The sequence below is a fragment of the Tetrao urogallus genome, assembly GCF_951394365.1.
Source record: "Tetrao urogallus genome assembly, chromosome: 4".
Lineage (NCBI taxonomy): Eukaryota > Metazoa > Chordata > Aves > Galliformes > Phasianidae > Tetrao > Tetrao urogallus.
Window position 1 is genome coordinate 8,282,395 of NC_136817.1, and position 25,425 is coordinate 8,307,819.

Below are 25,425 nucleotides of genomic sequence, written 5' to 3' on the forward strand. Positions count from 1 at the left end.
GTGCTCCTTTAAGAAGGAGCATGACTGCTGGGTGCTGAACATGTCTTCAAATAGTCGCATCAGTATTTCAGCTTCTTAAATGTATTAATTCTGAATTTTTCTTTATTTCTCTTTAAAAGTTTACGTGAACTCTAATTTCCATTTGACTTATTGTTCAGTAACTCCTTATGTTTACTACTTCTGAGAGATTACAAAGGTATCATTAAGTAATGCAAGTTCATGTCTTATTAGTAGACAATACTGTTGATCTTCATTTCCTCGTGCTCCATCTTGCACTGAATTTTAATGTTCCCAGACTGATTTTATTTTATCTAGTCTTTTAGATTTTCACTTTCAAAAACAAGGTCAGAAAAATATCAAAGCCTTGATCTCACCTCGGACTTTTGGCTTTCCAAGGCAAGCTAAGCATAATGACCATCATTGTTTTTATTGCTATGTTATTTATATTTGCATGCTATTATTTTAATGCAAATTAATCTTATCTTTTTTTTTGAACACTGTAAAGTGTAAAGGTAGCTTCTGGCCTCACGGTCTTTAGCTTATGGTCATGGTTAGTCAGGCAGGGGATTTATTTTTATGTCCCACTATTTTTCTATCTCAGCCTTGCCCTTCTATGGAAATAATATAGTCGAGCGTATATTGGCCTTTCATGTTAATGTTTGATGCTCACATTTCTCTTGTGGGGTTCTTCTCCTATGTAAGACCCACTTTGACTTGCCTTTGATACTCATGATTTGTTTAAACCTCCAACGAATAACATGTAAAGCCCTGATACAGGCAAGGCCTATCAATAATACTAAGCATTCTATAGAACAAATCTGTGTGAAAAACAGGCAGTAAAATTAATACCAGTGTGGTTTTTTTTCCCTTGGTTTGGTGGTATTAAGCAAGCTTTCCCAAACCACATGTTGTACTACCTTGTAATTTCAAGCCAATTAAAAAAGCAAATCATCATCTGTCATGGAGATGAAATACTGCCAGCTATCTCAAGATCTTGTCTTTAATCTTCAGTGGGGAAAACTGAAATTAATACTGCTAAAATGAAGGACGGTATGAAACTGTAAAAGTCTAAGCTGTGGGTCTTGATATCACTTAAATATAATGGAGAATAGAACTCTTCATCTCAGTATTTATGTATGTATGAGAAGCTATATCGTAATTACAAAGCATGAGGAAAAAATGATGTTGATATTTCCCTTTTCAATAGAATAATTACTTGCATCATATCAGTGGAGTTGCCTCTTTCACTCATTTTGGGCCCTTCCTTTACACAGACAATATAAACTAAATAAATCATTTGAATTTCTCAGTTGAAGAAAATTTCCTGTAGTATTTCTTATAATCTGTAAATAGCCGTGAGCTAGTAGCAATTGTTTAGTCAATACCAAAAAAGAAATTTTCCACTTTTATAATAGATAGCTTTTGTATTCAAAAATTCTTACAGGCATATACCTTCTCTTTGTAGATATCTTTAAAAATCTCATGCTGTTTCCCAGTATTACATAATGATCTTTAGTTATTTTTAAAATGCTTTATGATTTTGCTTTAAGCTTTTAAAATAAGATTAACATAATTTTTCTTGGGAACACTTGGGAAAATTGACTTTGAATCTAACCTAATCTCATTCCTGTAAAGGAAAATTTTCCTTGAAGTGTTCCCTATTAGGAACAGACATGGAGCTGCTATCTGAGCATGGGCTTACACAGTCTGTAAATATCATCCCTAGGGTTGTTGACAGCCATCTGGGGACAGAGGTCCAAACACATAGCAATGGCTTCTCCCGTGAGACGCACCTTGTTTTCTGTGTAGCAGAACAAGAAAAGTTAATTTTGCTTTTGTGTGGTATGAATTTTAGTAGCCTCATCTGTGTGACACAGAGTCAGGTTTTTCTTATAATATTTGAACATGTTAACTGTGTCACAAAAATATCATGCTGAAAATTGTGTTGTAGTTTGGACAGTACTTTCAAACGAAGAGAAAGGTTTTATAGCAAGGAATGGTTTGAGATGATTTTAATACATTCAGCCTCTCATTCAGAGAGCAGCTGTACGGGAACTGCTGAATCACAGCTTGAACCTCTCACTGATCACCTGAGGAAAGCTGTGAGTCAGCTCTGGTAGCACAGGTGAAGGCAATTGACCTGTGCTACTGGAAGGGGTGGATCCTTGTTCCACCTCTCCTGGACCCCATTTAAGAGCTGACTACCACTGGGAAAGGTTCTTTTTTCCAGATGGTTCCCCTTGGAATCTTCTCAGCAAGTCCAGGATGGGGGTAAGCTATCCTTCAATTCTTCCTTAGCGTGGTTACTTTTTTAGCATGACTTTCTTGTGCATTTTTTAATTATATCAGCTGTATATTAATTACACAGGAACTTTCTTCTGTTATATTAAATTTTGGCTTAACAAATGAATTCTGTTAGGAGGCAGACAAATTCATTGTAAGTATATTTATCTGAGGTTTCAGCTTTTGGGGATAATTAGATATTGATAGTAGTAGGACGCTGATGTTACAGAATGGGTTAAGAATGTTGTGACATGCACTTGAGTCACCTTGTTTACTACAGATAACAATAAAAGAAATAATGTATTTTTGTTCCATTTCTAGACATATCTTTCCTTAAGGAAAAAAGTAATCAGGTAATCCAGGTTATTTGAAGTCATCCGAAAACAAACCAACAAAAACAAAGCAAAATATACATGCCTGATCCTAAAGGAATTTATAGCTTTAAAGAACTTAAATTTTTTCTCCAGGTACAAAATGGTTTAACTTAACTGTTTTGTCTAATAAATAAAAAAATTATCTTTTTGTTCACGGAAGTGATTTATTTTTACCAGGGCTTCATGCAGTTGATTTTCTCCCAACCATTCTCCTCTTTTTGTGCTTTATTTTGTCCGTTTTGGTATTAATTTTAACAACTCTTTTTTTTTTTTTTTTTTTTTTTTTTTTTTTCCTGTGCCAGTGAATGTCTGCAGTTAAGTATTGAAGGCGTGAGTCCATCCTTGAGAGTATGGAGCATTCATAGATAGAGGCCCTGTAATAAAGATAACAGAAAGTCTAGTAGAATCTTTCTTCTCTGTTGGATTATGTGCATCTGCAGCAGGCTCTCTAAACATTTATCAGTGAACATACAGAATTATTGACATGAGATGTTGTTTAACTAGCACTAGAAATGATCAGGCCCTCTAACAGTCTTCTGTGGTTGTCTTGTATGGATAAATTATTTTTCTTAATGTGTGGGACACTGAGATGTATAGCTTGGACCCTGTGCAGCTTTGCAGAAAATAAAAATGCAAGAAACTGAAAAATTTTCTTAGCCAACCTACTAGAAATCTCAGGAAATAAAATGCGTTTAAGGATTAGCAGAAAGCTTTCTTTCTTTTTTAAAATGCTTTATTTATTTATTTATTTATTTTTAAAAAGGGGGGGAAACAAGGAATATGTGGTTCTCTGTTATCTCTGGAGGTGAGACCATAGTAATTTATGTCCCTAACATGATAGCAGTATGAGAGTAATGACATTAATTTACCTAACTTTAATGATGAAGAGTGAGAAAAGAGGAAAAAATAGGGCAATGATATCATCAGTGAATGTAATCGGACTGCACTCACGCAGTGCTTTCTCACATGGAATGTAAGAGTGGGAAGAGGAACCCAAAAAGGAGGTTTTCTTCCTAACTCTCACGTCTGTTTTGCCTTGTTGCACAAAACAGATTGCCTACAGAGCAGGGTACAACACGGACAGCAACTGTGTTTTCTGCATTATCTCATTGTCCATAGAAAGGTGATAAGGATAGTTTACATTCATGTAACTCTGCAGGTGTTTTTGGCACATGGAACAAGGGAGGTTCAGAGGAAAGGGATGATCTCTGGGTAATGGGGGAATAGACACAAATATAGATGCTTTCATCATGAGGTGAAAGAGGCTTTCCAAGGGACAAGTGAGATTTAATGGAGCTCCTTATTTTTTCAGCATATTTATTTGTAAGGAGAAAATAAATGTTCACAGTAGCTGTACGTTAACAAGTTACAAGCGTGGTGAAGTAAAGGGGAAATACCAGGAACCCATAGAGCAGGGAGTAGGTATGCACTGCAGGTTATTTTTCAATCCGCTCACTACTCCTAAAATATCAGGACAGTTACTGAGATTGCAATTACTGTATGCCCCACGAGTTATTCAGAAGGATCAGAATCAACCTAGAAATGACCTGAGGGCTTACAAATACAATTCTGAATTGTTAGATGAAAATAAGTCAGAAGAAATATGTTGTGAATCCTGCACTTCTGTTTTGTTTCATTTTGAGTAGCCTGGTTGCTGAATGTTTCTTTTTGAATGATTTTTCTTGTCTTTGTGGCAAGAAAAAAATTAAACAAAATAATTACAATTTGATCCTGCCCTTATCTATTTTTTTCTGACTGAGCATAGATGACTTCAGCAAATAAATAATCCTTTCTACCCTTGTAGCTGTTGTAAGTCATTTTAGATTAATCTTTTTTTTTTTTAATTGCTGCTTGATTGGCAAACTAACACTCTTACATATTCTTTTTTCTTAAAGACGTTAATGTGTCCTTCACTTATGAAATGTAATTACACATGATCATGTTGGAAACTACAGGAAAAGTGTCAGCTCAAGAGTTAAATTGACTGTCAAACAAATTACTAACTTTCAATATCATAACCTCTGAGCACAAATAGCATGCTAGTTCCCTGGGCAATCCAAGTACGCACAAAGGATCAGGTTCTCATCATGACAGATGTGTTATTGTGCAAATGGCTGCTTTTGGCTCTGTGATTATTTGTTCAGATGTTTAATCTTCACACGATAGCCAGCCTTGCAGAAATTAGTTGCATAGCTGTTTGTACACGCCTGGGCTGATAGCATCATAAGCCTTGTGCTCATTGATCTTAGAAGTGAAACAGTGGGCAGTTGAATCCATCGCCCTGACAATGAGGCAGCACCGGAGATGTAAGAGGGTCAGGCTATTGAACTTACTGTGCCAAATGGGACAGACCTAATCACAGAGGCTGAGGGCGTGTTTGCACTACCCAGCGGACCACGGCACAGCAGCTTTGCAGTAACTAACTCAGGCTCTGAGCCGTGCTCGTGCAGTTGTATTGCTTCTAGTCTGGGCACTAGATTAACCACAGCTAGGTCAATGAGGTGCTGCAGGATGAAAATGCTTCCTGGAAAACTTTGGCTTCAAAAAGTAGGAGCACTGAGATGTGCTTCTGAAACCAGATACGTCCTCTAACTGCCCTCTAAAAAATCAGGTATTAAAAGGAATTAAAAACTGCCTGAAAATGTGGAAATGATGGTTTGTGCCTACCAACTTAGTCAGCTGAAGGCAATGCCAGTACAAGGAGAAGGACTTGGCTCGATCAAATGTTTCAAATGGGTTGGAAATACCTTTACATTTTCCCAATAGGTGGCCATTTTTTGTTGAGTACTGTTTGGTGTTGATTTGATTTGTTTGGTTTTTTTTTGTTTGTTTATAAAACCATTTCATCAAATGAGCTCAAATTGTTTCAAGACAAGGGACTTATTTTCACCCATTCTTTGATGTAGCTATGCCTTTAGATGTAGGATTTCCATTTTCAGCTGCCTATGTCTTTCTACTGTGATCCCTAGCTAAGTTACCTGACTTATTTCCTATGAATAGAGAGATTATCGGTTTTGGGTCCGGATATTTGAATTGGTTAATTTATTTATTCATTCTTCTATTTCCTCATATATTCCGATACCTGTGATGTAAATGCCAGGATGGTCTTGTCAGCTGAACTAGATTACTGTAGCCCCATCTCAGCATATGTAGGCACAGTGCACTCAGAAGCAGTTACCACATTGCACAGCCTCAGCATCCCCAGAGGCAGAATTGAGTGCTGTGCTACACTTTTAGCAAAGAAATTAAAAAAAAGTAAAACTAAAAATGCTTGCTTCAAAATAAAATCCTGCCATTTGCACCATAGGGTTGTCTAAATATAAAACTATTTTTTTCTTGACTACTAATTTAATCCCCTCAATTGTCTAAAGAGATTTAGCAGGTAAACATGCAAGGATGTAAAGAAATAGTCAAAAGAATCTGTGTGGTCCTACACATCCAAATAAAATAGCATTTGCATAAATATGACATGAAATGGGTTAGTCACTTAATAATGTCTCTAGTACACAGAGGTATCAATATGACATGTGTTGCCTAGTATGTGAATTACTTTCTGATCCTATAGTTAATATTTAATTCACATCGTGCTATCTTAGTCATTAAATAATAGTATTCATAAGCATCAAATAAATGGAAGGAATTGTGTGGCTAATCTACAGCTTTTAAATTATGTATTTTAAGATTGCTTCCAGTAACTGTATATTCAAAAAAATACTGTGAAGTAAAATATGCTTCTCAAAGAGATCTGCAATACTTCTGCAAATTCCAACAAAGTACCTTCAGATCAGGATTCAAGCTGTGCAAATCATAGCAGTGAAACATGTTTGTGGTAAACACATGAGGTGATGTATATAATAAATATGTAGACCATTTATATTTTATATATATAATTTATTTCCAGATGATTAAACAGTGTTGCAAATATTTCTCAAAATAAATAGTTACGAAATATTCTACCCTCTGCTTATCTTTTGATGTGTCTATGTAACTTTTTACAACATTGGACTTGATTCTTTACTATGTTTTTTCTCCTGTTATATTTACTTTGCTGTTGCTGCATATGATCTACTCCAAAATTGGTATTTTGGAGTTGTGGTATGTCTTAAGGCCATACTTCAGGTTTCAGAAATACTATTTCTGGAAGTTATCCAAGCTAGATGTAGTAACGTACGGTAAGTAGTGAGTGCAGGTGCTGCTGTGTGTGCTTTGGTATCTTTCGAAGTTGTTTTATAAAATTCATAGAGAATCTCTTAGTGGTAAATTTCTGTTTATAATCTACATTATGAATTTGAACTTGGGACTATTGTAAGTTGCTGTTATTGTTGTTTTATTAAAGCAATTCACGTTTTCAAATTGCTAAAACCCATTCCTGAGAATTCTGAGTGCCTCAGAGGTAGGGTAACCTTTTCTGATGTTTATGGTGCATTACTGTAAAGGCTGTAAAGGGCTAAGAATATCCAGATATAAAAGATCGGTATCTAATCCCATGAAGGACAGACGCTTTGAATGTTTTTTAAAAACTGTTTTCAGGAGAATTGCCTATCAGAAAAACTTTTATATTGATACACAGAAATTGTTTGAATCTCAGAATATTGCTAAACCAGGAAATTACTTAGTGGAAATTACACAGTGGAAACTCACCTGCCTGACAGAAAATAACTGTCCTTATGTATGAGGGCATATGCCAACAAGCTGGGAGTCCAGCCAAGATGACAGATCAGAAAAATGAGGTACCGGATTTGCAGCACCCATAAGGCATCATGGCAGAAGACCGCAATGCCAAAAAATTCCAAGCTTGGTCTACATAATTTGTTTCATAGAATGTCATTCTCTTTCCAAGTAAATTGAAAACATGTATTCGAATATAAAGAATATCCATAGACAAATCTCTATTTTTAATGAGACTACAAACTGGAATATTTTTAGCACTCCCAATGTTTAATATTTACACAATTACATTCATATAAATCTGTTTTAAATCTAATCATCTGCTAATTTTATGCCAAATTCTATTTTTAAAAAAGTCGGAGGTAATTTAATTTTTCACATTTTAAGAAGGAAGGTGCTCTTATTTTGCAGACCAACCATGAATTTTAGGAGAATAACTTGGATAAATTTTTGTAAAAAATTCTTTACTAAATCAATGAATTGCTCTTTTTCTGCCTACAGACTTTTTTTCTCATCCACATCAACAAATAGATGATAGATTTAGGAACTTTAGCTCAACATGAACTCTAATGATAGTTGCAAATACAGTAAATACATCATGGAAACAGTATAATAAAAGTATGTCTCTTTATTAGATTAGTTGTTATTCTGTTTTAGTAATTATCTTTTTTCCTCAGTTTAAAACTTTTCATTGCTAATTAATGCTTTTCATCTAATTTCTGTAATTTTCCATTCCATATACTGATAATTTCAGTGAACACTGAAGAGAATATCTGTATCTCAAAAATAAAATGAAAAAATCCTGCCTTGGAAAAAGCTGCTACATATAGATCTAAGAATCATAGTTACACTGAATTTCTGTATTTGAATGATATGAAATAACGTAAGGTTAAAACCAATATGAATCGAAATCAAAACCTGTGAGCCTTCTGCTTTCCTTTATTGGTTTGTGAAGAAATAGACTGATTTTTCCCCATCTGGTTGATCCATTAGTTGGAGGATTATGGTTTCAAAGGTATAGCCTTCAGAATGTGTAGATGTTTTTATTTTTATTTGGGATGTTTTATACTCAAGGTAAAGACATGTTCATTCCTCATTCCACCATGTATCCTGGAAGTACAAACAATAATGAGAAAACCTATAAATTTCAATCCAAGTTGTTTCTAAGTGATAAGTTGGAAGAGCTCTTCTCTGTAAAACCTTGAAAAGTTTTTCCTGCATATTTTTACCATTTCCTTGGAGATGCATTTAAATTAATCTTTGCCATACTAGCAGTGTTCTGGTCATGACCTGCTATTGTTCAAGTTGCATAACAGCTTTCCTTAGTTGCTCTTTAGTTTCAGAAATTTTTACCATGCAGACTGAAAACTGTTTGGTCTCTTCTCGGGGCTGAATTTTAATAGAAAGTTTGAGGAAAATCAGTTTTGCCATTTGCCAGTAAGAGGATAATGAATAAATATGCAGCTCTCTTCACTGCAAAATTGTTGCATTTCACTTAGTCTTTTGTTTGAACAGAAATGCAACAACTTAGACTTCTTTTGTCAGCTGCTAATGTGCAGTTATAGTTGAATTTTAAGGCTTCAAATTCAATTTGTGAGGATCATTTCTCGGTTTTCTTCACTTCAGTCCTTTTATAGTGCGAACGCTTATGCATATAGCTGTGAGGAAAAGCACTGGGAGGGTGATAGTCTTGTCAGAAAGGCATTGAAGCAAAACTCGGGATACTTCGATTTAGTTTTTAATGAGGTTATGCATGCCTTGAATGGACAAACTGCTTAAGGACAGCTTTTCAAAGGCACCTGAAAACTTTCCAAGTGCAACTCGTTTGCTTTCTGGAAAACAAAAATAGTAGTGCTATTCTTCTGTCTGCATGCTTACAAGGCATTTTTGATGCCTTTTGAGGAAGATGGGCATGCAATAAACATTTACACAAATTCCACTGAAATTACCTTGCAAAACTTGAGATGATAATTATTTCTTTCTTTCCTCTATCTTGCTCCATTATGAAAGAAGTTGTCTTTTACTGTATTTGTTTAGAACAGTGAAGCTGGAATCTGAATACTGATCTGCACAGTAGTTATTAATAATACTGTTGGAAAACTTGTACTTTCTATGCTACCCGTTTTACAGCTCAAAGGATCTGAACTACAAATGGCAAATAAGTTGCCCAAAGGCACCAAATGTGAGTAAACTAATAAGGGTCCCGAGATAGCTAAGTATTTCTGTGGATCTCTGTAAAAAAAGTGATGAAATAAATATAAGGGACTGCATTCATTATGCACTTAAAAACTTCATCATGAGTTTGGATCCAAGTTGAAGGAGGGAAGATTTAGGTTGGATGTTAGGGGGAAGTTCTTTACGAGGAGAGTGGTTAGGCCCTGGAACGGGCTGCCCAGGGAGGTTGTGGATGCCCCGTCCTTGGACGTGTTCAAGGCCAGGTTGGACGGGGTCCTGGGCAACCTGATCTAAATGTGTATGTTTGGTGGCCCTGCTAGGCAGGGGGGTTGGAACTACATGATCCTTGAGGTCCCTTCCAACCCGGGTGATTCTGTGATTCTGTGATTCTGTGATTCTGAGTTTAAAGCTTCAATTAGGGAAACACCTAAAAACATACTGAAGTCCCATCACAGGCAGAGCTGCATTGAAGTTCAAATCTTTCCTGGTCTGCATCTTGCATTTAACATTAAATATGAATTAAAGGCTGCTTTTTGTATGAAATGTTCAACTTCCAAAAGGGAAACTTTGCTAATTTGGGAGTGGCTGAAAGCAATATGATATGTAATTTTATGCAGTTTTAACTTAGTAGTCATTATTATCTCTGCTTCTGCAAGTGTGAAAATACCATCAATATTACGGTATTTATAATATAATATTAATAATCTGTGCTGCAGATACCAAAAACAAAACCCACAGTTATTTAGAGCAGAGTATCTGTTATTTTTATTGAAAGTGAAAAATGATTAACAGTGGATATATTTATTTTCCACGTACTGGGAATGTGAAATTAATTCTGATTAGTTCTGAATTTTCCTGATAATGATAGGACTGTAGGTCTTGGATCTTGTTCTTCTTTTGAAATCTGTTTCCCTGTCATATATGCATTATTGCATACTTTGTTCAGGAATTTTCAGAGACTTTTTTAAACGTATACATGAGCAAAAGTTGTCAAGTGTTAGGGTATCATCTGGCTTTGAACTTCTTCAGTGGAAGAAATACCTCTGGTATCTTTGCATCTGTTGTCAGTGAATTCAAATTCAGATGGAAGTGGTTATATTGCTGACAGTAAGGTATCAGAAATTTCTTAAATTTATCCTGCAATGCTGTTCCAAACAGCTGATTAAAACTGTAGAGATCTGTGCATTTAGACAACAGTCATTTTTCTCAGGCAATTTAAGGAAGTAGGAATTATGTTTCTCATGCTGTTACTTTCATTTTTGCATTTGCTGTGAACAGTCTTAACGTTATTTAGGTTTAAGAAAACAGTGGAAGAGTATGTAGAAAACACTGATTTAAAATTTGTGACATGCTGCTTTTCCTTCTGGTTCAACCTTCCAGATTCAGAGGGGGGGAAAGGATAACTTTGGTGGAAAAATTACTGCCAGAGCATTATTGCTTGTATGCTGTAATGTCTGCTTGAAATGCTGTAACAAAATTCTATGTAAAACACTGCTAGCCCTCCATTTCTTTAGGCCTTTGGTAAATCTGTGGTGGGACTTAAAGAGCTCCTGTTCTGCAAGAGTCAAGTATAGAGCTGGAGGGGCTTGGATTCCTGCTCTTGACCAGGGACAGTGTTCTTAGTAGCGCTATATGAAGACCGTCACATCATGGGATGCCAAGCTCTTTGAATTATTTCTTAAACAGTTATTATGAGATATAAATTGAACTGGTATTTAGGACTGATTTCTTCAACCAGCTGACTTTTTAAAAAAATCAAACTTCGTTCAGAGAGAGCACTGTAAGATCTATTTAATCAGGCTAGAGAAATGAAACTTCATAAAAATCAGACTTTTGGCACATCTACGGTTGGAACAGGAGCCCCCCAGATGGATTTATATGACAGAATTTTAACAGCTATAGCTTTTGGCCCTTGTCAATTAACTAGGTAAATTATAATCTTTGTGAAGTGACTGTTCTCAAGCAGTTGCTAGTATATCCTGACTTCAGGACATTTTCTATACCTCCCTGTGACTACTGCCTCTCCTTGGAAAAGGTAGTTAGTTAGATAAATTTTTAAGCTCTCTTCAGTTATTCAAATGTCTTGTTTCTCCTGAGTAGAATAATAGGAGATTTTATGAAACCAGTTTCTGGTGTACGCAAGAATCCTTCTTGCTGTCATTTGATCACCCTGATTTATAACAATGAAGCAAATAAGGTTCAAACTAATGTTTTAAAGCATATATTTCCTCTATGTTTCATTTGCATATGTTGAAATTATATATCCTTTATAATAGTTCCAAGTGATGCTTACAAAGTAGAATTAAGATAAAATAGAAACATTTCTCATGCCATTTCTCCTCTTGGGTATAAACAAACCTATTATTTTTATCCTGTAAATGATTCCTAAGTATGTCAAAAAGACAATTGGATTCTTGGAAAAAAAAAAAAACAACAACAAAAAACAAACAAAAAAACCCAGTTCTTGTCTGCTTTCAGAGTAGTTTTGTTTTTGCTTGTCTGTGTGGCTTGTTTTATTTTTGACTAATTTTTTGCATCTCTAAGTCATTCTTTATTGTAATGGAGCATTTCCTCGCTATGTCATTGTAAGTTATAACACTAATCCAGCTGAGTCCTCAGAAATGAGTGTAAATTTAGTATTAAAGTTTCTTGGGACTGTAGAACTTAATGAATAGGAAACTTATAAATGATTGTACTCTACTAAGCAGTATGCTTGTAAGCTCTTCGTTTGAAATACCATCCCTTGAGCACAACCTCAAGAAATCTTCTGGGGCTGATGAGCAAAACACCACAGTGAACAGAAGCTAGATTTGGAGAGAAGTCAGAATGTATCTGATCACTTCGGAAAGAGACAAAGTCATTATTCTAAGTGAAAGCCAAAGAAATCTATGAAATAGAAATTGCAAGATAAAACTGAGGGCTTTACTTTAAATCCTTCATCCACATACTTTAGCCCCTTTAGGAAGATAGTGCTAGTTTTACAGACATTGTATTTTAAATTAATTAATAGAAGATATTAAAAAATCACTCTGACTTTAGGTGATGTTTTTAATGTTCAGCTCTATTTGACACATCTGTGTGGAGCCATGGGAAAATCGCAAATTAAAAAGATCCATAAGATACGCACACCCCAGTGTCTGGGAGAGACTAGTCATTTGGGTCGAGTTTTTCTTTTTTTTTTTCTCCTAACAAGCTTTGACCCAAATAGCTTATTTTTCCCCTTTGGTTTAGAAGACAGTGGAAGTTATTTGCTATTTGCAAATCAGGTTTTTTGGGTCAAAGCATCAGAGTAGGCCTAAAGTATCTACATGACCTAAGTCATGATTTTTTTTTTATTATTTTTTTTTGGGGGGGGGGAGGGGGGGTTGGGGAAGGAGATGGACAGAATTGTTTCTGTTCTACTTCATTTCTATTCCACATGACAGCATCAGCAATATGCCCCAGATGCCTGATCCCAGCACAGCCAACCCCCATCAGGTTCTTAGTACAGGTGGAATGTGTGTGTGCATGAGTGTTTGTGTCAGGCATTTCACTTTACAAACAGAATTAAAAATTAGTTACTGAAGAATATGAGATGCAAGTAATACACTTGGTCTTTAATATGCTATTTGATTCAGCATTTCCGAAGTTAAAGCATTATTCAAAAATTATCTTGTACGAGGACTCTGCCAGTAGGCAATGACAAGTAAAGGTTAATGGTAAAAAAATACTGTAGCTAGCAGAGAGCTGCAGGAATCATTGCTTAGTCTAGGTATCCTTAACATCTGCAGAAGAGCAAGAAGAGCGTATTACTATAATGAAGGGGATAGTTAGTGGGGAATTATTGAAAACACCCATAAAACATAGCGAGAATTTTAACTGGAAAAGATATTACCTATTGGTTAGAGAATTATGAAGCAAGGGTATCGTGGGGAAAATGTTAGTGACATGGACTTCAGAGGAGGAAAAAATATATAGATAAGTTGGGCCTCTGCATATCAGTGACATAGATAAAAGTAATTTGGTCTTAATATATGTAGACGTAATAAAGTAGGAAAGAAAGAAATTATAGTGAGCGCAAATACAATGCATATGTACTATCCAAATTGATGAGGGATACGATGACTTTTCTTGTAACTCAACAAGGGGGAATCTCTCAAGTCATCTCTGGAAAGAACCTCTGCATTGGATTTGGTCACTGAAGCAGATGTGATTTTTCAGTCTAGCAAAACATAGTTATACATGCCTCAGCAAGTATCTTGTAGCTCCCTTACTGCTTTCCTTTTCTTTACTGTTTTCATCGTTGTCCCACTTGTAACATCCAAACAGATGATTTAGACCTGCTGCACATCTTTTACAATTATCTTCCTCGTAGGCTAAGTAAATCTGGGAATTTACTTGGAAATGCTGTTTATCCTCTATTTAAAAATATGGAGAGTAGCTGTAAAGCGACACCACTGCTGCATCTCTGGTAACTTTAGGGTTTCTGAATTTACACTGAAGTCAATTTCCTTGTCTTCTCACTTTTTATTAAGGTTATGAGAAAACACAGCAATTGTGTATGTGAATTTTCATAGCACATGTACTCTGCAGAATATACAGGCTGAGTTAGCTTTGCTTTTGAAATAGAGAAAGAAGAGGATCTTTGTAATAAGATGCAGAATTTCCATCTAAGTAAATTGTCCTGGTTTTATGATTTTTAGTTATCGGTATTCCACATCATAACATCATTTAGTGAACTGGGAGTTGAAGTGTTAATGCTCAAGTTCTGGGCACCTGTCCAGAAGAGAAGAAATACTACATTCCCCAGGGGACTTTGTGGTCAGTGAGGTGATGTAACCCCTGGCAAGGTCACCTGATGTGTTCTTCTTCATCGGGTTCTCCTGCTGCTGAACCAAACTGTGCATCTCTCCTCAGTGTTATGGTGAGGTCTATCCACCTTTCGGACACTCTCATTAGATTTGATTTATTAGCTTCAGTTCTAATTATATTGTATTATAGTGTGTTATCTTGCGTTCTGATACTATATTTAGTAAATTAGCTTGGAATGATCTTCTTCAGATCATTCCCACTGTATTTATTTTGGGGTCCTCTGTTTCCCTTTTCTGGGGGCATGGATTTTGCATGGATATACCTGAATTAGGGTTTTTTTTTATTTTACCAGTAAAGTAGCATATATAATAGAGAATACATTGGTTTCAATTGCAGTGTTTTGGTATCAGGCATGGAGTAATGAGCAGGAAAGGGCTGTACCTAATATGAACACTGTCAGAGAATGCTTCCAAAGAATTCTTAGATGCATTTAAGCTTTAGAGAGCAATTGTTGAACAGCGTGCATACTTATGCTTAACCATTAGAAACATCATGGATTTAGAGGAAAAACAATCTTTTGTCAGAAACCAAGGCATTTTTGCTTGTGTAAAAGCCCAAAGGTGTCATTTGGCCTTCACTTTTCAGGAAATACAGATGTTTAAAAATTTACTTCTGTAAATAACATGCAAAATATTTGCACTTAAACTACAACTCATCCATGTAATATTGTTAATTTTGCTCAGTTTTGACGTTATAGGATGTCAAAATCAAAGATAAATATTGCAAGAAAGAAAGTAGAGAAAGAAAACGCACAACTATCCTTATTGCTATCAGCTGATTCAAATACGTTTAAGGAAATGGCCTGGTAAAATCAAAGGATTTTTTACAGACTGTTGCATTGTTGGTTTAACATACCAAACGAATCCTCCTTGCTGTATAAAGGTTTACTCTGTGATTCGGTAAGTGATTATATTATCTTCAGTGATGTTTTTCAGAGCCAGCTGTTTCACATGCATTTCTGTGAGAACAAAGTTTTCAGGATTAAGATGAGAGTGCTCTTTAGTGGCCTCAATAGCTGGCTGATTCAACTCTTCAAACTGTCAGTATGACAGATATTTCTATGTAGTGTTACCATTAAATATTTTAATCAAGAAAACTACTGTAATAGCACCAAATTGGGCATATAATTAAAACAGGAAAATTTCATATTTCTCTTTCATGTAACTATACTAATTCTCTAATAAATTTCATAAAGTCGACTCATAATTTCTCTTTGGCATTCTGACAAAAGAACAGAATTGTTTGCAAGTGTTTGCTTAATTTCCATTTTTCAAACCTAATTTCAATTTTTATTGCATAATTTTGAATATACTGATTAAAGTGATGCTAAGTCTTGCAAAGCTTTGCCAAAGAAAATGAAAGAAATTACGTATATTTAATTAGTTACAGTCCTGATTTAGGAATGACTTGTTCTTTTTCTTTTAAGGTTGATTTTTTTTTTTTTTTTTTTATCAACTCTACATCATTCATTAGCCAACTCTGTGAAAAATAAGGGATATGGAATTGTAAAAAAAACACATTTTTGAATTTAAATCTTAATAAATTAATATATATCATTTAATGAAAAAACAGAATTTTTTTTAAAAGCTCTCTGTCCACCTCAAATCTCCACAAGGTCTGCATTAGATCTTGTACTAGTTAAGTATTAGCTTCAACACTGCTAATGCTAGGTGACCGACTTCTAGAGAAATGAAGAGTGAAACATGGCAACATAAGAAATATGTTAATAAAAACAACTAATAGAATTTAACTTCTGAAATTTCTGATCATTAATTTCGGTTTAAATTATATTTTTCAATACTTTTTCTATTGACCAGTTTCGAGCTTTGTTTGTTGAAATGTTTTCTGTCATTATAGAGTCTTTGATATACTTAATGTTAGGTACGTAACTTGTTTTCTTTCTTTTTTAAGTATTTTTATTTTTATAGTCAAATGTTTTGTTGAAGTGAGAGGTGTCCAGCATTTTTGCAAGTAAGTCTTAGATGACCAAATTGCGTTAAACTGAATCTCGTGTGTCATATTACAGCATTACTGGTGAACAATAATTAATTTTAAAACATGATGAAAACAATATTCAGTTGAAAACTGAAATAAGTTTGTACTATTGTAATCAGAGAGGAAAAGATGTAAAACTTATACATCCTCGCAGATCTAAGGGCATAAACTGGTTAACAATTATCTATAGAAACTACTTGCGGTTGAAAAAGGTAATTCCTAAACAATGAAATCATAAGGTTCCTTTTTACATTTTTCTCTTAACTCCATGAAGAAGAATAGAAAATTGAAAGTACTTACTCTGTTTTCCCCCAGATTTGGTAAACTTTTTTCTGCATTTGAGCAGAGATATCTCAATTTGCACAATACGGAACACCGGCTAAGGGTTCCGCTTGTATGTCTTAATATTTTATTCTTAGAGGACACTAAGTGATTGGGTTTTATGTAAATTATAACATTGCTAGTGGCGGCACTACTATAAAGTTATTTCATCTAATTTCCGGAATACCATTCTCAGTTCTTCATTTTTTGTTGAATACATTCAATACATTTCATGCGTATAAGTACTATACTAGCTAAGAAAGTAGGATGCATCCTTTTCTGTTTTCTTTGTGTATGTACGCTTTCGAGATCAAATACTTCAGTTCTTCCCTAGTTATTGTGTCAAAGTTTTTATGAGAGCAAGAACTGGAATCATGACTCTTCATTTAAGGGGGGTACCCACAGCCTTTGGCTAAGGAATAGCTCTCAAGTTTAGTCTTTTTTTGGTGCACTGAATATTTAATTAGTTATTGCAAAGTGGAACAGCTCTCAGGCTGAAGTGGGAGAAGGAAAATATTTTTCTCCCTCATGAATATCTTATGGGATATTCTCCTGGAAGGTAAGAATTCTGGTCTTCTCAAGCAGAGAAGAGTGAACCCAGGTCTCTTATATTTCAGCTCAGGGCACAAACTCAAAACTAAATTAACTAGAAAGATGCCTAGGTCTAAATGGGTCAGCCTGTGTGTGGGTAAAAATATTCCAAGCAAGTTCAGTTACCTTACTTTTGCTGAAATGTTCAATAGAAGAACCTGGCTGTTCTAGTGGACAACAGGTTACCGTGAGCCAGTAGTATGCCCTTGTGGCCAAGAAGACCAATGGTATCCTCAGGTGCACCAAAAAAATCATGGCCAGCAAGTCGAGGGAGGTGATCCTCCCCTTCTACTCTACCCTGGTGAGGCTGCATCTGGAGTACCATATCCCTGGGTTCTGCAATTCAATATAAACATAGAATTTCTAGAGGGAGAGGAGTGTCACAGATATCTAGAGCATCTCCCTTACAAGGAAATGTTGAGAAACCTGAGGCTGTTCAGCCTGCAAAAGAGAAGATAGAGGAGATTTCACCACTGTTTGTAAATATCTGAAGGGCAGGAGTGAAGTCAGTGGAGACAGACTCTTTTTGGTGTGCGGCAACAGAAAAAGGAACAATGGACAGAAAGTGTAACGTAGGAAGTTCTGTACATACAAAAGAACAAATTTCTTTTCCAGTGGCAGAGCACTGGAACAAGCTGCCCAGAGAGGTTGTGGAGTCTCCTTCTTTGAAGATAGTTAAAACTTGTCTGAGTGTTTTTCCTGTGCAAACTACTGTAGAGTACCTGCATTAGCAGGGGGTTGCACTAGCTGACCTCTAGCGGTCCTTTCCAACTTCTGTGATGCCTGATGGAAAGGGACCTCAGTGTACTGATGGACAATTGGCTGAATATGAGCCAGCTATGTGCTCAGGTGGCTAAGGAGGCCAATAGCGTCCTGGCTTGTATCAGAAACGGTGTGGTGAGCAGGACTAGGGAAGTGATCCTGCCCCTGTACTCAGCCCTGGTGAAGCCTCACCTTGAGTACTGTGTTCAGTTTTGGGCACCTCAGTACAGAAAGGACATTGAGGAGCTGGAGCATTTCCAAACAAGGGCGGCAAGGCTTGTGAAGGGCTTGGAGAATATGCCCTACAATGCGCAACTGAGGCTGCTTATTCTGGGGAAGACTGAGGGGAGATGTTATGGTTCTCTTCAAATACCTGAAGGACGATTACAGCGAGAATGGAGCTGGTCACTTCTCAGTGGTGACAGGATGAAGGGAAATGGCCTCAAGTTGTGACAGGGTAAGTTTAGGTTGGGTATCAGGAAAGATTTCTTTACAGAAAGGGTTGCTAAGCAGTGGAATAAGTTCCCCAGAGAGGTGGCTGAGTCACCATCCCTGAACGTGTTTAAAAACAGTTTGGATGTGGTGCTTAGGGACATGGTTTAGTGGAGGGTTGTTAGGGGAGTATGCTTAGGTCATGGTTGGACTTGATGATGCATAAGGTCTTTTCCAATCTGAGCAATTCTATGATTCTGTGATTTTTTTTCCTTGCGAACCCTATTTGGAGGAAGGACTCCCTGGCAGAGTTATCTGAGGCATTTTTGCACCATCGGGATTTCTAATTGTTTCCTTTAGCATGAATGCTGAATTTTTATCCTGCTGTTAGAGATGTAGCACTTCCCCTACAATGTGTAATAAACCTCTTAGCCAAAGTAAAGGTGTAGATTCCACTAGGTTGCTACATCCCAGAGTAGTGGCTAAATTTAGTCTCACTTCTGCAAGTATACACAAAATCTGACAAGTTTTATTTTGTATGTACAAAACATACAAAAAGTGGTAGTAAATTTTCAGAAAGGAAAGCCAAGTCAGTATCTCAGTGAAGAAATCAGTCTGAGATTTTATGAGCAACATAGCTGATGCTATTACCAGTGTGACGAGCAAAGATTCATCTTAAAAGAAAAATTTGCTGAGGAATGTTGAGTTCATAACGCACTTTCTTCCCCAAAAGATTAGAAATATGCAAAACCACATATTGATGCCACACTTGGGGGATAAAGGCCACGAAAGCAGCATTTGGAGTCAACAAATTGGAGTTCATCTTGGGAAGTCATCTACTCTGTTCTCCTGCCTGAAAGTAGGATCAGCAAACATGTCTGTATGAACGGATGCTTGTTTAATCCGTTTTAAAATGGCTGAAGATAAAAAGACATTCTGTGGCCTCCTTCATCACAATCCTTAGCTGGTTCAAAATGGTTCGAAAGATTTACCTATCCTAATTTCTTTCACACCTATTTACCTATCCTAATTTCTTCTTTGGGAAGATATAAACTCACTCCAGAATGTGAGAGTAAGGCTTGGGCCTGAATATGTGATATGATTCTATAGTTCTGAGGAAGTCCACAGGTTAGTTTTCAAAGAAAATCTGGAGTTGGGATAAGTGTTGTCTTTGACAGAAATAGTTGTGTTCATATCTTTGAACTACTCCAGAAAAGGGAATTTCAGGTGTTTTCCTGGATTTACCAAAGGATAGCAGTCCTTTTGATCTTTTATCTATTACTAACTGTAGAATAGTTAATAAACGAAGAGAAAGATTAAAAAAAAAAAAAAACCTCATCCATTTTATGAGGTATAAGAACTATGGTAGGAGATATTATAAAAATGCTAGAACTTTACACTAAGAATATTTCATTATTCTCATGCTTTTGTTAGAGTAAGAAAGGATCAAGTAAATCAACTGATGCACAATACATCAATACATCAAGTTAATAAAACAAAAAATAACAACAAAAAACTGGGCCGAATGATCCATTTCAAGACTTTTCAAGGTAGTTTAAGGCAAAACTCACTTTTTCAGTCCTATAAAATTTCTGCAGAATAAAGATAAGCTATCTGTCTACACCATTTGTGTAATCAATCTATGTTGTTTATTAACAACACGTTCAACTGGTAGATGATATGTCTGTGTCATCAAGCCCTTTGATGGACAGCTTTTTATCTCTAAGTTGCAAATGAATATAGTAACAAATTCTAAACTTCATATATCAGTGTGTATATATATATATATATTTATATAACAAAAATGTGTTTATGCAGCTATGCACCAGGAATTTTAAAAAGTATTTATGTTTCCTTTGTATAAATCCCACTTAAACACATACGTTTGCCAAACTCTCACTGTTACTGTAATTCTTAGTGACTGTAATTATTAATTATAATTATAGTATAATGAGTTTTCTCTCTTCACCCCACCTCTCTTTTTCTCCTTTAGTCTCTTCATCACCACCTTCTGAGGAAGCCCAGCAATCTGGTTCAGAACTTTGAAGGTCATTGGATACAATAGAATGCATCTTCTCAGAAGTGCACTAATTGTATTACATCTCAGAATTGTCTAGATTTTCCTGTTTCTCTAAGACAAAAATCTAGATTCTTTTTCTAGGATCTAGAAAAAGATCCTTTTGTCTCATTTGTTTTACTAAAAAAATTTTGGAATAGATCAGCAGCTGTATCTGTAGCGCCTTGAAAATTCCATGACTCCATCCTTTTCTAATGAACTTCATTCTCCAGCTGGATACAAAGGCATCTTTATTAAGCCTTAACTTCTAGTTATGGCTAAATTTTCCATTATGAGGACTCAGCAGAAATTCTATCCCGAGCAGGCCAAGTTTCTGTTAGGTATTTAGTGGATGAAACAGTAGCTTCACTCATCAATGGAAAAAATTATACCTTCAGAAAAATTACAAATTTTGCTGTCAAGAAGGAAAGCATGGGGAAATGAAACGGACATATTTTTGCTGATTGTATGTATTGTATTTTTATCTGAAAGAAAATTGGTAACAGAAATAAGTTGGGGAAAAATCATTCTTGCTATGAGACTGTGAATGGCAGAAATGGGACAGCAGGTAAGAAATTTTGGCAGATTTTTCTCAGTCTTATGAGCAAAGGAGTGATGTAGATACTAACAGCTCCTTTTAAAAGTAATAGATTATAATCTTTTAACATAGTTCAGTGTGGATTTGCATAAATCATAGTTACAGTTTCTGCTTTTTTCGTCTAAACTACCCCTGTTTTTGCAAATTTTGATCAAGTAGCTTGCAGCATCAATATCACCCTCCTAGCTGTTGCGTACATGCCTGTGACTTTTCCATTTCTTCCCTACCTCAGGGTGCTTCAAATGGTGCATCAAAGTGTGACAGTAACAAGGTCTCCTGAAGAGTTGTGGGGATAAAATTTCAGAGGTCCCGTTGCTTTTATGTCTGCTGCAGCTGGCTAGGAGTGGAGTAGCTTGGTGAGTGGAGCAGAGAAATGGAACAGTGAAGTGATTTTACCTCACTGAAGTGCTGGAATCTGTATTAACATCCTGTGGTCAGAGGGGGAACTGGCAAAGCTCAGCCCAGTGCCCCACGTAGCACAGATCTGTCCTACATAACTCAGTATCAGCGTGAGGGAGCAATCTGTTCTGCTGCTTTTGCTCCAAACTTCCAAATCATCAGACATCCAAATCCTACCACAATTCCAGCAAGGTATCTCAAGAAAGCATTTAATAAGACATGAGCCACATTAATTTGCATTATTATATACTCACATGTATAAGTTCAGGTTAGAAAATCAGGAACAATGCAATCATTTTCTATGATTACTCTATGAATGCTAAAAATATTTTGAGATATATGCTATCTTTCTTTCATCTTTCTTTTTAGCTAGTAAGTAGTAATTGCTTACCAGTCAATTATAGTTATAATATTGTTATTTAGTAGAACTACAATGAGAGTTAGAGCTGCATCCAGTAATTTAGTGAGAAATTTGGTAGACTTTGGTTCACTGTGAACTTAATTATTTTATCTGACAGTTCAAGTAAGCACTAGATCATACTGACTTTTTTTATTGGTCATCTTGAAGAGAATAAATACAGTATTATGCCGCAACAAACACCTGATAAATTGTATATGAAATTTCAGATTTGCAGATTTTTTGTGACCTATCCAAACTCCACGTGGTCTGATACGGTGAAAATATTTTCAAAATACTTAGCATCACATTTTCTTTTGTAACAGAGGTTAAAATCTATTGCCAAATTCAGGGATACAATTCAATTGTGATACTCACTTTTTTTGACTATGTGTTAATTTGTCATAAAGGTGCTATTCCAATCGAGACTGAAGACACAAGGAAATTTTTTCATTGCTAGTTAGCAGATCGTGTTGAAAGAGTTCTTCACAAGTGTTATGATCTGGAAAACTTGATAGCTTTTTAGATACTCCAAGTATTCTGATTAAACTAAATATTGTAGTATAAATATTAGTTGATCTTTGCAATGTCACATAAAAAAATTATTTGGTCACACATTGTAGAATTTTCAAAGGAGTTCATAATGAGGAAAAAACATGGATTTTCTATACTATTTATTTTTGATTGAATTATTTTACAAAGGATAAATAGTAAAGACATTATAACAAAGGTATTGAAATTGAATTGGGCTAGAGGGTGAGAAACAGTAGTAATAATATGAAATTATTTACTTTAGTCATTAAAAAAAAAGCTGACTTCTTAATGGCTTCTGACAACTCAACTCTTTCAAGGCAAAAGGAGGTAAGTGAATAAATCTTGTTGTCTGTAGTAACTGTATACACCTAAGAAAAAGAATAATGTGCAGAGCATGACTGAGTACTGAAATTTAGAAATCCCTTATTTGCTCTATTTACTCTCTTTAATGCTAAATAAGAAACAACTTTATATTTATTATTGAGAATTATATAACCAAAGTTTTCTGTAGAATTGTCTGTTTAGTGACAGTATAGTGAAAAACTACATGTCTGGGATTTACTGAAATTGTGATTGTTTGTTATGTGTTCTGTAACTGATTCTATGTTATGTCAAAAAGTGAACTGTAGAAACGTCTCATACTACGTGTTATTTTTAGTAGCCATTTCCAAATAGCTTTTGTCTGTTTGTGTGTATATACCTTATTTAATAATAGAAGTTTTGGTTGAGTTTGCTAAAATTTGTTTTCAGAATGGCTTTCAAATGCACCACTTGTGTGCATATTGAAAATGTACTCTTGTCATTGGCATTGCGTGTTTTTCTTTTTTGCAGTTTTCAAACACTAAGGTCATATGGGTATTGCTGGCCAACCATCAGTAGTTTATTCGTTGCTTGATTGTAAGTGGAATTGTAAATGGAATGAAATAAAATGGATATGGCGGATTACCAACTGCTGTTGGCTTACAACTACATGCTTAAAGATGTCTTCATTCATTAACAGATTATTATGGCCTGCCAAGGTTGAAAATGAAATGCAAGTCACAGCTTGTACATATATCACTGTAAGGAAAGCATCCTGCCAGTGCTAGTTAGGCAGAGGGTACTTGTAGACATTAGTAGTCCAGTCTGATTATTGGGCTCAATCTGTTTCTAATGGCAACCTTTGCAGTGACAGCATTGTCTCCATCTGTGCTCACATAAGAGATTTAAAATCTTATCATTTAAAGTTCTGAAATAACCCTGCAGACACAATTATTTACTTTCTTAGGGACTGTTCCAGCTGGTATGTGGCAACCTGGAATACCTGCAACAAGCAAGCTGGCCCTTACCTTCTGCTTAGCAAGCTAAATAGCAGACAGTATTGCCTGTAATTATGACAGGTGCTGTGACTTGATTTTTTCGGTTTATTCTCTTGAACTATCTACAGTTTTCCTATCCAGCGTCATAGTGAATGATCTCATTTCTTCACCTTTCAGAGAGAGAGCTGTTAAGTGTTAAGTGCAAACAGCTCAAGGGAGTTACTATATGTATGTCAGGAGAAAAGGAGCTAGGTGTAGACAGGTAAGGCAGTAGGGGGAGAAAAAGAAATATAAAGAGGGCAGTGCTGAGAGCGTGCTGAGTAATCCTAGAAAAATATGAGGCAATATACATAATGAAAGCATGTAGCATAATGTTTTTCCTTATTTTTTTCTGTTATGTTATTCTTGGTATACCATTTTAATCGCATATATGTCATGATTTCATCTTTTTTGCTTTGCTAAGTTAAACTATTTATGGATTTTGCTTTCTTTTTAATATATTTTTCTAATCTAAATCAAATAGGTGAAGTCTGAAAAGATCCAATAAACAGTGGATGTACCTGTATATTTTTCATGCATTTTAAATGTTAATGTCTGATGTAGTGTATCTTTTGTCTTCTAAAGGGTATCTTTGTAGTTACCGTGGAAGTCAGGAATGATGTGTTACCAAACAATCAAATTATTCTATAGAATATAGGTAGGAAAAAAATAGGGAAGTTTGCTGCTTTCCAATTTTTACCAGATAAAATTTGACTAGCTTTTGGACTGACGTATTCTATAGGAAATTCTGATTCTTTTGTCTCGAATAGATTGTGATACATTTGCAACTGGAATCCTTCCATATCAAAGCTATATTAACTTATAAAAGAACAAGTTATTTCAGTTAACTGATCCCAGTAAACTACCAGCACTTCTACTAGGTTATTGATCTTCCAACATAACTGGTCAAATAAATTCCTGCTTCACATGCTGCTGGTTTCTTAAGAGAAAACTAAGTACTAATAGCAAGTATCACATCAAAATAACCTAGCTGGGTTTGTTATAAATTAAGCAAGCTATGATTGGTGGGGTCTGTGGCAAGCTGAAAGACATGAAATGGGTCTTTAACTGGCATTTCTGCCATGAGCAGCTCACAGCAACTCAGGCACAGGGAGCCCTGTTTCATGTTTGTATACCAACTGATTTAGTAACTCCTTTCTGTTTTATGTAAGGAAATAAGGAAGAGATTTTGCTCTCCCAGGAAATACATGGAGATGGTAGCAACTATCTGTATAAATAGATGGTGATCACTTGCTGTGACCAACATGCAAGTTGAAGTGCATGTTTATGTTCAAAGGCTAAAAAGCATATACCAGAATAGGACAAAGTGAGATACATGAAAAATCTGAAACATGAAGTGCATATAGAGCAATTAATTAAACAAACAAAAAATATCTGTGTATTTGTCAAGATAAAATTTGCTATAAGAACTCTTTACTGATTCCTCCATCTTCTGTCCCAAAGCAAATTTGAGTTGCAATTTGAATAAAATTATGAAAGAGAGAGAGAACACAGAGTACAGATCATCTGACTGATTTTGGGTACCTATTTTAAGACTTGATCAATTTCATCTTAAGCATGCTTTTCCTCATTTTGTTTACTCATAAGAGTTTAGTGGAGTAACTGAAATAAAGTAACATGCATGGCAATTG